At 37.8% G+C, this 15,374-nt stretch overlaps 1 protein-coding gene across 8 annotated transcripts in view; it reads left to right on the top strand.

Annotated features, from left to right (window-relative positions):
• Positions 1–15,374, top strand: part of TCF12 (transcription factor 12) — a 165,049-nt gene that overhangs the window by 28,123 nt on the left and 121,552 nt on the right. The window lies entirely within an intron of this gene.

Raw genomic sequence — 15,374 nt, 5'->3', positions numbered from 1 at the left:
AGGGAAGGATTGGCAATCAGGAAATAAATAATCATCTGTAGCATGTCTTAAAGATGAAATACAATGGTAAACAAACATAAGAGAATGAGGTTAAAGTATTTAAAAAACACTGAGTTAGCACCCCAGGGTGAAACACAATTTTGTTTAAATGTAGTCTGTTAATATTGACCCATTTCAGAGCAAAAATACGGTTTCTGTGTCCTACTTGTTAAGTAGATATGGTAACTTTCTCCTGCCTCATAGTGTTGATGCCTGCCTGTTTTTTGAAAACTCTTTTGAATTCCAAACCACAGTTTTGTAGATGAATTAGGCATTAATGTTATTTTTGGAAGCTCATTAGATTCGTGTGTGTGTAAAAGACTGTGAGCTTTTCAGTTTCATAACTTAAAATCAAGTTGCTTCTCCCTCCTCCTTCATGCAAGGAGCAACTGCACCTGAAATTCCTGGGTCAACATAGAAGTATTACATGTAACAAAAAGAAACAAATCAGAGATACTATGTAGCAGGTGCTTTCCCTGCCAGTTTCCTGCTGAAATCAATAGAAACTCTTGATTAAACCCAGTATCTTGTCTGGTGTGTGCTTCATACACTTTCGAAGAAAAAGTACAATGATTGGAATTCTCATGATCGTTTTCACCCTATAGCATATTAATAATACATATATTATTTATATCTAACCCATTTTCATTATCTAGTAGAAGATATTTAAATTGTTGTACAGTATGTATTTTAAGTTTTTGAACAGTGTTTGAGCCTGTATTTCACAGTCTTCCCAAAAGACCTTTTACTATAGCATATACATTTTGTGATGAGTTGAGCAAAACTCTTGTGGTCTGGGAAGCAATTTTACCATCTGATTTAATATGGAAAGCTTTGAATGTACATTTGAAAGTAGACTGTGCCATCTATGTATTTGTTTTCTTAAGCAATTCTCTATAGAAATTCTTGACATTAAATTCATTAAACAGTTAATCACAATGGTGGCTCTTTTCTGCCATAGGAAGCTGGTTTTATTCAAGTATTACTCCTGTGATGAACCAGTTCAGGAATTTTGTTTGTTTTTATCTGCCTCCACATTGTATTAATCAGAGCAGAATTATTCCTGTGCTATTTGTTAAAAGGACAGAGAAGAATACATCATTGTTCAACACACAGAGTATAATGTTTCTCCTAAATAGAGAATTCGACTTATTTTGCTACATTTTTACTGCTATGCTTTCAGAATACTGACCTCTACAGGTAGTTCATTCTTCCCTTTTAGACTGTTGGTGGCCTTGAATTACTTCTGTTGCATTTGCAAAGTAAACAGAATAAACCCTCCAGAGAGATTTTTCCTTTCCAATGAGGCTGACAACATCAAGGGACAAAGAAAAAGCCAGTAAAAACCCAGCTAGAGCAGTTGGGTCTTATTTCCCCTTATCTCTCATCAATAGCTTATTGCCTCCCACTCCCCAACTTCTTTTGGTGCTATAGCCACTTTTGCCATCACTAAGTTCAGACAGAACATTAAACATAAATTATTCCATAGTTTGAGTGTTCATGAAATGGATTTCTAGACTTGTTCTAAATGGGTTGTTGTTGAAATATTACTGTCTGTGGAAACTTGTATCATAGGGTTTTAGTTAACCCACGAACTTCTGTAGGTTATCTCTCCTTTTTTATTTTAGTATCCTTGGTGCTTTGAGTATAAAGTACTTTTGCCTGTGCTTTGGTTTGCTTGATGTGATTTAGACTGAGTTTGGAGCTCTCAGCTGCTGTTAACCAGGTGCTGTGATTGAGCTAATCAGCCCTGCTATGAACTGGCCGTGGTTTGGAGGCTTAACAGCCTTAAGATTGCTGCAGTTACAGACTTCTAATCTTGGAGCTGTTCTAAAAATGGCTTTGAGTGGGTTTTCTTGTGTAAAAGATGGCATGCACACAATAATGACATTGTGGTAATTGTAGTCAGTGTTTTTCTTAGGCCAAATGTCAAGTCTGTTAGACCTGTTTGAAATACAGATGTTCCCTTCTATAATTTTTCTATTTTCTGTTCAGCAGAAAACTTATGATTTAACAAAAATCTTGTAAACCTTGTGTTAGAACGAGGGCTGTGGGCATGAAGGAGGTTTAATTGGCTCTCAGTAGAAAAAGTGTGAAGTACAACACTAGGTCAATACAGGCACCACATCAGATTCTTCTATTACATGTCTGTAACTAGCATTAGAGCTGGCATTACTCTGGATTTAACTGAGTGCAATGAGTATAGAATTTGGCTTCAAATATACTTCCTTCTTAATGGAAAATAAGATGGATGAAGTGGCTTAGCTCCATCTGTATTTTTAGAATCTCTTGTAAACCACTGAATTCTGGTTTTACAATGGAATAGTTAAGAACCTATACTCAATTGAAATTCTGTACAAATAGAGAGTATTAGATTTTTTAAACTTCTTAAAAATCTAATTAGTCCTTGGATAACTTAAATGCTTCCCAGATCTTAAGAGGTCACACCATGTGTGAAGTTTTTGTTCACTTTCAACTTTTTTTAATAAAAGCAGGTATAGATTGTTTCTCCATGCTTTTTTGTCAGTTATTTTCTCGTCTTTTTAGGGTAATATTTCATAGGTTTTTTTGTTTGTGTGGTGTGGTTTTTTCTTTTTTTTTTTCCTCTCTCTTGTTTCTCCTGTAGTAGATTCAGCATTAAGTTAATGATACACTCAGGGTCCTTTAGGAAAATGAAAACTAGGCTAAAGAGGTCTTGGGGCTGAAGCATATACAATGTTATGGTTCCTTGATAATTGGTTAAGGATATATATCTTACTCAAGGCAAGTTATGCCCCTGATGTTTAAAAATTCAGCAGTGAACTTGAAAATGTTAAAGGAAGTGGCTTCAGATTTATTTCTTGTTTTTTTAAAAGAAAAGCCAAGCAAGGAATAAAATCCTAATGGCAATCCATTTTCTCAAATGTAGAGTTAATATTGTAATCAGTGATATACACAGAATTTTTTTTAAGTCTAAATTGCACATATATATGAGTGATGTGCATGTTTACTTCCTTTGTGTGACCTTATAAATATAAGCTTTACATATTAAGATATGTGTAATGAAGTTGAACAGAGCTGCTGAAGCTCTTTGTACTTGAACTTTTACATTTCTTTCACATGCATCCTGCCAGGTGCCTTAATGTGTATGTGTTTAGTTCACTGGGCTTTCATATCACTTGTGAAAAATTCAATAAAGCACTTGTGGTAGTTTGGCTGCCAGGAAAACCCCATGTGCATCTGTGGAATGGGCACAAAAGGACACGAAGCTATCAAATACAGCCCATCAGTTATGTGAGAATATCACATTTGTTTGGATTCAGGTGAAGAGTGTGTAGTTATGAATTAATTTCAATTTGCGGGTATTTCTTAATTCTCTTGAAAGTATGTTGGCCAGGTTTTTCTAAAGGAATACAATCTGCATTTTTAGTCCATGTGAGTGTGTGTTGTAGAGCTGTGTGTGATGTTGACTCTGAATTGCCCTATTACACGTGTGAATCTTCACGATGTTCTCTTACATCTGGGAGGGAAGGCTGCTGGTTTCTTCTGAACCCATGTCAGTAAATCTTTCACATATAAATTGGGATGTGAAGAGACATTTAATACCTTATTACTCTTTCACAAAGTTTCATCTGAAGAATACTTAAGTGACAGTATGTTGAAGGATAATAATGTTCATTGTGATTGGAATATAAGAAATTCTTTCCCAGCTACTGAGTCATGGTTGTCTCTTTCAAAAAAGCAGAAACTTTTTTAGTTTTTGTTATTTTACATATTTAATAGAATGTGAAGAGTCCATCTTCTGTTGAAATTATTTGTTAATCCTTATGAACTGTAGCATTTTCTTTTTAGTGGTTGAGCAAAGCTGGGCACTTATACAAATTTCATTGTATTGGAGTATGAAAAAGTAAAGTACAAAGTGTAGCAAAGTCTGGAAGCTGTTGCTAGAGCTAAAAGCAGTAATATAAAGAGAACCAAAGGCAGGATTTAAGGCCAACAACATTTAAAGTCACCACCTAGGGAGGCGATGTGTTTAAGTTGGCTTGTTTTGGCAATGCTTAAGATTCTAAAATACAAAAGAGAAAATGGGCAATAGTAATTTATAGAAGCAACTTATTTGGCATGTGAAACCCAAGACTTGTTTTGGCTAAAATTCAAAGTGTACTAAAAATTTTTTAAATGACGATTCTTATTTTTTGTCTTTTTAATTACAGAAGAAACAGAGGGAAGGAAAATTCTTGGGTTTTGTTGCCATTTATTTTGAAGCAATTTACTCTTCCTCTAAATTTTGGCTAAAATTCTAACAAGTGAACAATAAAGTATGTGTGTGAGTGTTCTGGTAGTGTCGAACTTCCTGGTAACCTGTTTCTAGCCTAACACTGAGCAGATTTGACGCTTTTAAGATTTTTATGAAGCTTATTGGTGTTCGATGTAATTCAAACATGGATTTATTCAGTTATTTTTTCAGCACACTGGCATAATATCTATGTCCCAATAAGTCCAGTAGTCCCAAAGTAGGCTGCAGGATTTTATGCATTACTACACAGGGATGTCTTTTCTTTGTCCCCCCCCAAGATATGACTGTTTTTAAAGTACAGCCAGTCTCAGAGCTGGCAAATACTTGGGAGGTGCTGGGCTGGCTTCCCTGCCCTTCCCGCAGCCCTGACTTTGGCCTTGTCTGGTTCTCGTGCTCTGCCCTTCTTTTCTGCCAACAATGCTTCTGTGAGCTAACCTGGCCAGAAACCAACAACAGGGTTTTTTATGGTTCCGTTTTCTACTAGTTTCTTCCTGAACTGCTTTACTGCAGGCCCCTACAGAACACTGGTGCTAGTGTGAGGGCGTCAGAGGTAAAAGCAGGGCAGTGGGGACAGGGGAGCAGTAGGGGAGCGGGGTGGCCTCCTTTGGGTGGCAGCCAGCCCGGAGCTCTTAGTAAGACAGGCTGGCGTTTGCGTATAAAACCTGACTTGTAAGCTGTTGGCCGGCAATAGTTCCTGCATCCAAATCCCTTGTGAGGAGCTGGTGAACGCTGCTTGCCTGTTGCAAGGCTCCCTCTGCATGGGGACGCTCTGTGCTGCTGCAGCTCACGGACCTGCGGGAAGCGACATGGCACGGCTCCCTTCCACTCCACTACCCTTCCACTGCTGTTTCTTACTCACCTGTAATAGTAAACTACAGTATTTGTCCGAATTTTAGTGTAAAACCATTAGCCTCTGTGTTCTCATTAAATATCCGTAGAAATCTGTTCTTTCTTTTAAGGTGTAAGTTTTATAGGAATGAAGTTGTGAGGCTATTTGTTGCCTTTGTAGAAGGAGCGACTTATAAAATATCCTGGGAGGAGGAATTTTAAAAAATGATTAGTTATTGATTGCTACTTGCTTTTTGACAAAAGACTATTCAAATCAATGTTTGGAAGTGTTTAATACTGTATTATTATTGTAGGAAGGATAATTACTAGGCGAGGGTGCTTTTCACCACAGAAAAACTGCCCGCTGCATTTTTTTGGCTTTCAGCATTTTCTAGTTATAACTTACAGAATGGCATTAACAGCATACTTTGAGAAGCAGCAACAGCAATTTTTTTTTGTTTACTCATAAAAAAACCAAACCAAACCCACCCAACCCAACAGAAAAACCCCACAAAGGCATGAGTACACTTGAACAACAACAGGTATGTCAGTTCCAGCTGTAATGGTAAAGAATGAAGGCAGTTTAAAATGGGGTTACTTGAATATAAATTCCATTTCTAACTTGTCCGTCAAAGTTCTGCTCCTGAAGTGTGCGTGGTTTCTAAGTGAATTTTATTATGAGTGTTTTAGCTCGTGTAACACTTGTTACAAGAAGAGCATTGAAAACTCACATTTCTATAAAAAGTGTGATATTTAGGATTTAAGCCAAGGAGAAACGTTACGCAGTCTAACCAGCCTATGGAGTATTAAATGAAAAGCTAGCAGAACAAATAGAAGGAAGAGAAGTGCAGTCTTCAAACAGGAAAAAAAAAAAAGTTGTTCTTTTGGTTAAGAAGTACAACTGGAAAAATCTTGACATCTTCGCTAGCAAATGTAGATATTTCTGGACTCATTTCCACCAGCCCCAGATCCTGCCGGATTTAGTAGTTATTTTCTGGAATGAAAAAATGAGGTGGGGTTTTTTGTTGTGTAGGTTTTTTTGTTTGTTTGTGTGATACTACATTACGTTCTTTTCAGACTAATTGGATGTTTCTATTAAACTAGCAATGTTAAACTGTTATAATTATTCTTCAGCATGTAAAAACCATAGTGCTGAACAGGCAATCCTGACTTCTCTAGAGCTGTTACTTTTGTGTTATTGATCCTCTGTGTAATTTTGTTGTTGAAAGGTAACCTTTCCAGGTTTATCAACTGTAACATCGTGGACATGCTAGTAGAAGAATGTTGAAGTGCCCATGATCCCGAAGTGCAGCAGAAATTAGTAGGTCAGCTAATACCTTTTGCTTATGAAGGAAGAAACTAGTGAATACAGGTGTCAGGCAACTTATTACTTCAGTGAGCTGTGGTGAGACATCTTGGTTCAATGGTTCTTTAAACAAAGGGGAAGAGTAGAAACACCTAACGAACAAAACCAAACGTTTTTGGGGTTTGAACTGGGCTCCCTCAGCCATCTCAGTTGCTGCAGTATGGCTGTGGATTGATACAAGGTCCATTAACATCAGGCAGCGATCTTCCTTCTACCTTGCTTGTTGGTGTCGGAGATGCAACTATCATAGCAGCTTTCCAGCATTGTGGGCACACCATTTACTGCCACTCACACAAGGGAGCTGTCAGTGCACAGCCTGCCTGCCTGGCTCAGCAGGCAGCTAACAGCCTGGGCAGTAAGGAGCTGCACTCAGCTAATGTTTGGGCAGATATAATGATTTCTCTCCTTTAACAGAGAATGTCACGTTTTCTTACAAATAAAATCTCTGTCAGTCACATAAGTGGTTGGAAGAAATGTCTCAATGTTGAGGAAAAAAGGATTTCTTGGGGTTTTTTCTTTGTTTGGATTTGTTGGATTTTTTTAAGGTGTCTGAGGGCTCTACTGGCAGCACAGGCTGTGCCAGATCTCCATCATTTGTTCAGACTGGATTCTGGCTATGACTTTTGGAAGTACTGAAATTATTGAGAACTGTTGGTTTTGGGCCTCTGCAAAAGGAGAACATCTGGCAAGAGCTTTACTACATTCCAGCCAGCTTATGGAGCACTAGTTAGTACAATGCATACTGGAAAAAGTAATCTGTGATACTGCAGGCTAAGGCTAACTCGCGTCAGCTCAAATTCTTGACTGTGTAAATGCAGGTGGAGATGCTTCTTGAAAGTTTTTAATAGTTTACTTTAAATCTTTTTTTTCTTCATGCCTAAAATAATAGAAGTAAACACGTTTTGCTCTAGGCGTCTTTTTTACCAAGGGAAGAGGTGTTATCTTTGGACAAACCAGCAGGGCACTTCCTTGTGCTGCAGGGCAAATTGTGAAGCCCTAACCTTGCAAAAGCTTCTTTATTGAATGAAAATGAAGAAGCATGGAGGGGTTTTTTTTCTCATTTTTGGCAAAAGAGGACAGAGATAAGTGAACCAGGTTGTAATAATTACCTAAGACAACATCTGCTATATTTATTCTATTGCTTTTTCACATGTAACTGAGAGCTAGCCTACCACATCTCTGGCTTAGATGAACAGATGTGCAGTGCTTGCATTCTTCCCTGGTTAAATACTAAGCAGATAAATTTCAGGTTTAGAGTTAAAAGATGATGTTAAATGTTGACATGTTCATATAATAGATGCTCTTCCCCCAGCTGAATTGAAAGAGACAGAATTCTCTTACAAAGAACTTATGTTCACACAACCCTGATGTGTAACTTTTGCTTTGTTCAGTAATGAGAGTTCAGTCCTGTGAATGAGTCTGTTCGATGTGCTCTTTAGAACAAGTAATCAGAAGAAATCTTCTTTTTAATGATATGCCTGTCTAGAGGTAAATTTGAAAGCTTTTCAAACTTCTTAGTATTCCACATGCTTGTTTTATGAAAAACATAACATGTTAGTTTATTTTAATGTGAGGTGCCATGCTGCTGTTAATAGATTTTAGACTTCAGTACTGTGGGGTAGCCAAAAATCTGATATAGAGATAATATGTACCTTAGCAAAGTATAGGTTTTCTCCCACATGCTTTTAGGAAACAGCTTGGTCTAGATCTTCTGAAGATCAGACTCAGACTTCTGTGATCTTGACTGCGTATCTTTGTTTCCAGTCATGGAAGTGTGAAGTGTGGAATTGCATTGGCATTTCCTTGGCTATGCTGTATACTATACTTGCCATTTTACTTAAAGTTCAAAATCCAGGCTCACTAAGGTGCCGGGTTTTCGTCTGATACATTTATTTCTCTGGTTCACCTATGTGAACTCAGAAATTCAAAATAGATAATTCTTTCTCACAAATGTATTTTTTCAGTTCTTTTTTTCTTTGCTCTTAAACTGCTTGGTACATCAGAGATCTCTTTTTTTTTTCCTTAAAAGGTGTCCTGGTTTTGTGTTAATTAATGCATTGGTGATCTTCTAAATATGAGCAAAGTACTTTTAATTTGCTGCAACTGGATAATTTTAATTGTACATGTGTAAAGATACATGACAATCATTAACACCGTGAACAGATACTGACCCCAGGTTGATCTTGGAGTTTGTTTTCAAGAGGATCAAAGTTTGCTGGACACCTTGTGATACAGTAAATGACTGAAAGCACTTTTTCTTAACATTTTTGGACACGTTAGAAAATCTGTCACACTCTGAGTGTGTTCTCTGCCCATGAGAGTGCATCTCAGTTACGCGCTGCGTAACTCAGATTGTATGGTGTTGTGGTGCCTGAATTGGCAGTTTTCTGTACGCTTGTGATACAGTTGGTAACAGTAGCTGTTGACTGAGGCTGTATTTGAATATTTTTGGCCTGGTGCGTGCAGTCTTGTGACACTGGTCTTGATTTGGTGTATATATAAATATATGTATATTTTAAAGTGTGCAGTTATATAAAGCTGTTGAGTCATAACTGAAGTAACCACAGGAAAATTTGCCAGTAGAATGGATTATTATGATAGTGAATATTGTAGGGCTGAGACTGACTTGTTACAGGTGTTCTGTCTGATACTTCATGGTTCAATATAGGGAGGAGAATAAGCAACATGATGCAATTTAATAGCAGTTTAACTGTGTGTGTGTTTGCACGTGAATAAAAGCTCTGGGTTGTATCCCTGCTAAAGACTTGATCTCTAAGCTGGTTTGCTTTATTCACTTTTGGAGCCAAGGAGGTTTCACAATATACTCTCTGTATGCACACATGTAAATATTATTTATATACAGGATATAATCCGTGAAGACAAGCATTTTAATTTTTCCTTTAGAATTTTAACCTTAAATTGGATGGAAGAATAACATTAAAGCTCGTATTAATAAAGGGAAATATATTTTTTCAGGGGTGAAGAATAGCTTTACTGCGTAGTGCTATGAGCACCCCTGTGGGTTTGTAAGGAAATTCTTTTTTCAAAAAAACAAACAAACCTACGTTAAATACTGATTCTTTTTTTTTTTTTTTGTCATTAGCTTGTGCTTGAACTGTCTGAATAAACCTACACAAATAACAAATGTATTGCATACAGCATATTACATCTGGTATAAATATGCTCTCCTGTTTGAACTGTACCTGCTGTACTTTTTCTGGCAAGGTGGGTGTAGCAATCTGCAGTTTTCTGGTTTAGTACAGATTGGGTGGGAAATGCCAGTTCCACTTTTATTTTGAGCAGGTTGTATTGTATGCAAAGTGTCCAGGTCATGCCAGGTCACTCAGTGTGTTGATGTGATTTAGAGTCTAGGAAGCAGAGAATACGAGGAAGGAGAAGTGGGTAACTTTTCTGACATGTAAGACTGCTGCTGTTACAGGAATTAATAACCTAATCCTAATGTTGCTGTTCTCAGGGAATGCATGGGCCTTATTACAAGAAATGAATAGGATTGTTTGTGAAATTAAGTTAAAAGTAGTAATTGCCTTTTTTTTTCAATAGCAAATTGTATTTAGGTAATGAGTGGAAACAAATCTAAAACATATTTGATAGTTATACAGGAACTGTATTACCGGTACTGACTTTTGATGTTAATAGACACTGTTAAAACAAATTAAAGCTTTTCATCAATTTTCCTGAATGAGCATGATTTTTTCCATTTTCCTTTGACTTTATACAATGTAAGTATTTTGTTGTATTAAGAAAAGTTCAACTGTGCACTGTGAAATTGTATTCTGACCTGAGAAAATACTGTTCTTGCAAGTCATTTTCTGTATGAAAGTGTAGGTTTTAAACAGCTTTCCATAAAGAGACAATTCTATTGGCTGGTACATTTTGGGTTACAACTAATTTTTAACACCTGTCAATCCAGATTTTGGTCTATGTTTTGGCTATTGCCCAGGCAAGTTTTATACTTGCTGTGTACATTCCTCCTGTTTGAATAATTTTGTTCTACTGAAATTTTAATTATGATTGCTTATTCTGGGGATAGAAATGAATTTTGTATAGCATAACTTACTGCCTATTCTTAACATAATTTCCACAGTAACTGGCATAGCGAGTGTTTGTTCTTTGCAATGTCAGATAATGGTGCTGTGGGATTCTCCAGGATAAACAATGTTTCAAAAATGCAAATTGATTTATTTACTACTATTAATAATCACTATTGATATTTCAGGCAGATCTTACAAACTGATGGTTGCAAAGAAAAATATTCAAATGTAAGCTAGTGTTTTATGGGTAATAATTGAGATAAGCGGTGCCTCTTCAGGGTGGCTTCAATCCCTGCAGGGCTTCATTGCTCCCTTAAATGTCTGCTAGTAGAGGGTGGTAGTTAACAACCTCAGCTCTCGTGGTTATAAAACTGACTGGGCAAGTGGGCAAAGATATTGAAATGAATAGTTAACCCCAGGGGAAATCTCACTTCTAGACCACATGATGGATTAAGTGTTCAATCTGTGACTCGGTCGTTCAATATGGGGAGGACTGAGTGAGCAGCATCGTGCAATTTAACAAAATTATCTTGGGCAGTTTTATGAAGGAATTGAGGAGTCCAGAGTTTGTACCAGACACCTCCGACACAAGACAGTGTTTCTGTGACATATCCATAGCACTTCCATTCATCTTCTCTGAAGCAAAAGGTACAAAAGAGGATACTGCTCTGCTGCTCCCACTGGTGCCTCTAAAAGCAGTTCTGATACTGGAGAGGATCCTTCCTTTTTGATCCAGAGAGATGGGGAGATCAACGTCCATATGCTGTAAGGCAGTCAGTACATTCTCCAAGAAACAGTATGGATTGAGATTCGAAGTTTCTCATCTGTTGTGTGTGTGGTACTTCCCCTTGCCTTTCCTTTGGGGGCGGGTGGAGAGAAAGCCCTCTATTTATATAGTTTGAAATAAAAGTGGTTTGTCTTTTACCTATATTAGAATGTTACATCTGAATTTATCCCGACAGCACTTAAGTGGTTAGACTGTTGGTAGGTTGCCTGGTTTCATTTCTCTTCTCAATTTGATTAATGCCCTTAGCTTTGTATATTTTAAGCCCACCACATGATATCTATTGTCAAAGCTGCTTTTGGTTTTGCATGCTTCATGCCTCCACCCTGTAATAAATGTGTGGAACTGTATCTTGTCTTTACTTGTTTATCTGACTTGCAAATTTCAGGTACTTTTTTAGAATATAAATTATTTCACTCTATTATTAAAAATATTAAGTCTACTATAAAATGAGAAATATTTTCTATTTGGAATCAACAAGAAGATGCTGAGAGCTAGTCTTAAGCTATTGAAATTTAAAATTTTAATTGAGATAGTATTTCTCCATCAAATAATATTTCTCTTTGCATCCCCTTACTAGAAAGTCTAGACCTAAAATATAATTTTAGATAATGATTTGTATCATACTTCACAGTAGACCCTTGCAATATAGGATTTAATGGTAATTTGATTTGTTTGGGTGTCTAAGATGCAAAATACAATCAATGCTGTTATGGTTTGTGGTCTAAGGTTTTTTTGCAATTGATTTCAGTAGTTGAATCTTATCTGAAGGAATATCATTACTCTGAAACAAAATTGGATAAAGAAGTTATAAAAGATAGAAACTCATACCTTGAGTACCTATTGTAACAATCTACAATGTGATTTTTTTTTTTGGTCAAATCATTTATTTGATCAACCTCATAGCAGATGGTGACCCTATAAAGTATATTATCTTGTTTACATGAACATTAGAGCTGTTGTCTCTTGAAATAAATTTTAAATATGGTTGTCTGTGTCTTATACCAGCAAGAACAACAACTTTCATTTCAGTTCGATTGTAAGATCCAATTTTTTTTATTAGGTGAATGTTTAGACCTGTTTCTTTAGGATGAATACATATGTTGAAGCAATGAGGCAACAAGTTTCTTTAGCTTTTCTTCTAGAAGAGCTTGAAATGCTCACAGCGCCATCTTAAAAGTGACATTAAGCAAAGCCTTTTTAGAATCCAGTGCTTAAAGCCAGAAAGCATCCTCGTGACTGCTTGGCCCGGTCTTCCCGAGGTGGGTGAGGAGCGCTCGGCCCTTCCCGCGGCCTGGCTGGGGTCCCGGCTTTGGGCTGTGCCCCGGCTGTGCTGGCCCAGGGCAGGGGACGGCCTGCCGGCCTCCCCGGGACAGCGCCAGTGCCGGCTGAGCCAAAACCAGCCCCAGGCTGTGGCTGAGTCCGCTCCAACAAAGATCAAGCTTGCTGAATTAACCCCTAGTTACACTGTGGCCTGTGCTGGAGAAGGAGCCAATTTCGATTGAGAACTATGAAATCAGCTCATGAGTCATTTTGTTTACTTTCCATCCTCAATGCCTACTAAAAAAAGGAAGTGGGGGTAGAACCTCATCATACTTCTGCCTGTGTCTGTGTTATTAGACCTTTACAACACACGGTTGTTGAATTTCCCCCTTTTTTGCATTGGTTAAGCAGACCGAGCCGCGGCAGCCGTTCCCTGCGCAGCCGGTGTCAGTGCTCTGCTGGCACAGCTTTCCTGCGCCCTTTAACATCCGTGATGAATTAGTGGTTTCTGGAGCTGATTTAGCAGAACCTTAACATAAGTCCTTATGTCCCACTGACTCAAATTTTTAAGTGAGTAACATGTTTTACTGTTAGGGGTCATGCATCTAAACACTACACATATCCATTATCTACTGACATATTTCCTAAATGGGTTGCTATAATGTACTGTGTCTTAGACTTTCCCATTGACTTTGTCTTGCAGTGAGATATTTTTCTTTTCTTCCCCCCCACCTCCTACTACGTCTGTTTTGAAACTAAAGCAACGGAAGACTTGTTACGATAATCACTGGATTACTAGCACTTTTGTTTCTGGCAGAAAAGAGTCAGTTGTGCCAAAAGATTACTTTTGCCTTTGTCAGTGCCAGCCATGACTTTTTGCTCAGCTCCTGGACCAGTTACAATAAACCAGCAATGCTGTCAGCTGCAAAATGCAGCAAACTTCCACAAACTGCCAGCTCAATACAGCGGTGGTTTTGCATTTTCAAAGAGCTTTCTCCAGCCTTGAGGATCTTTCCTGCAGTACACAAAAGGTGTCTATAGTTTTTATCTGGGTGATTGTACCGTGCTTGCAGTTTAACATGACTTATGCAGGCTGTCTTCGTCAAAACAGTATTTTCTAGCTTCATAGGACACATTTCTTAAGGAAATAATGACTAGAATACTATTACTCCGTGGTATTTCCTTGCATTTTATTTTGTAATGTGGCCAGTATGAGAGATATGCACGAAAATTTATAGTTGCAACATAAAGTTAGGGTTTGGGGATGATTGTATGGAGTAACTTGCACTCAGCTCTTACTTGTAAATTGTGACATTTATAAAATACGATATTAAAAACCTTCATAAATATACATAACTGTTGTGGTTTAACCCCAGCGGGCAACGAAGCCCCACACTGCTGCTTGCTCATTCTCCCCCGGTGGGATGGAGGAGAGAATTGGAAGGGTAAAAATGAGAAAACCTGTGTGTTGAGGTAAAGACAGTTAAATAGGTAAAACAAAAGCCGTGTACACAAGCAAAGCAAAAGAAGGGGTTTATTCACCACTTCCCATGGGCAGGCAGGTGTTTAGCCATCTCCAGGACAGCAGGCTCCATCACACCTAACGGTGACTTGGGAAGACAAACGCCATTGCTCTGAATGTTCCCTCCTTGCTGCTTCTTCCCCCAAAATTATATACTGAGCATGACGTCAGATGGTCTGGAATATCCCTTTGGCCAGCTGGCCTGGCTGTGCCCCCTCCCAGCTTCTTGTGCATCTCCAGCCTTCTCCCTGAAAAGTCCTTGACTTGGTATAAACAGTGCTTGGCAACAACCAAAACATCAGTGTATTATCAACATTATTCACACTCTAAATCCAAAACACAGCACTATATCAGCTATGAGGAAGAAAAGTAACTCCCTCCCAGCCAAAACCAGGACAATCACATAAAGAGTTTATGCTCTACTTCAGAACTCCTTATGAGAGAAATTTGGGTGTCATGCAACTAATGAGTTGTGTTTTGTAGGTCAAAGTGCATGGAAGTCCTGCAATTTCAGATGGAAGTGTTCCATCTGTTAAAAAAAAATCTTTTGATACAGAAAATCAGGAATGTAGTTACTAGAATAGTAGCCTTATCCTACGTGAATGAATTTGCTATAGGAGTTCAGGTACTCTTGCAATTAGTTGTTTTGGAATGTGGTTTAAAGATGGTTTTACTAATTAACTTTGAATATAAAGTAGTTGGAGAAAGTGTTGGCAACAGTATTTCTAACTGTTGACTTGATAATACATGAGATATGTATTCTGATACCGACTTTAAAGATCTCCCTATTTTTTCCTTCCCTTTTCTCTTTTGAGCTGTAGCCTGGATTTGCATAAAGGGAACTGATTCTAAAAGAACCGTTACAGAGTTAAAAAAGATTCCTGTTTTAGTAGGGCAGAGACCATGAGTCTCTGTGGGGTTTTTTTAAGCCATTGAAATACAACCAGTCTGTCTTGCCTTTTTCCCCTCTTCTACTAAAATATCTTGCATGTAATGTAGAGATCAAGTAGGGGAAATCATTTTGCACATTTTACAATACTTCAGCAAGACATAAGGGCAAAGAGTAGATAACGAGTATACGTTTCACAGTACCTGCTGCAATGTTCAGTGCTTAAGATGCAGGATGAATCAGGCTGTGCAAAAAGCCAGGCTAATATCTTTGTGCTTATTTTGTTACTCATTCTAATTTCTTATGGGTGGGATAGGGCAGACACTGCAGATTGGCAAATCTTCTTGACTTTTTA

Source organism: Caloenas nicobarica, chromosome 10, assembly GCF_036013445.1.
Source record: "Caloenas nicobarica isolate bCalNic1 chromosome 10, bCalNic1.hap1, whole genome shotgun sequence".
Lineage (NCBI taxonomy): Eukaryota > Metazoa > Chordata > Aves > Columbiformes > Columbidae > Caloenas > Caloenas nicobarica.
This window is presented reverse-complemented; position numbering and strand designations above follow the sequence as displayed.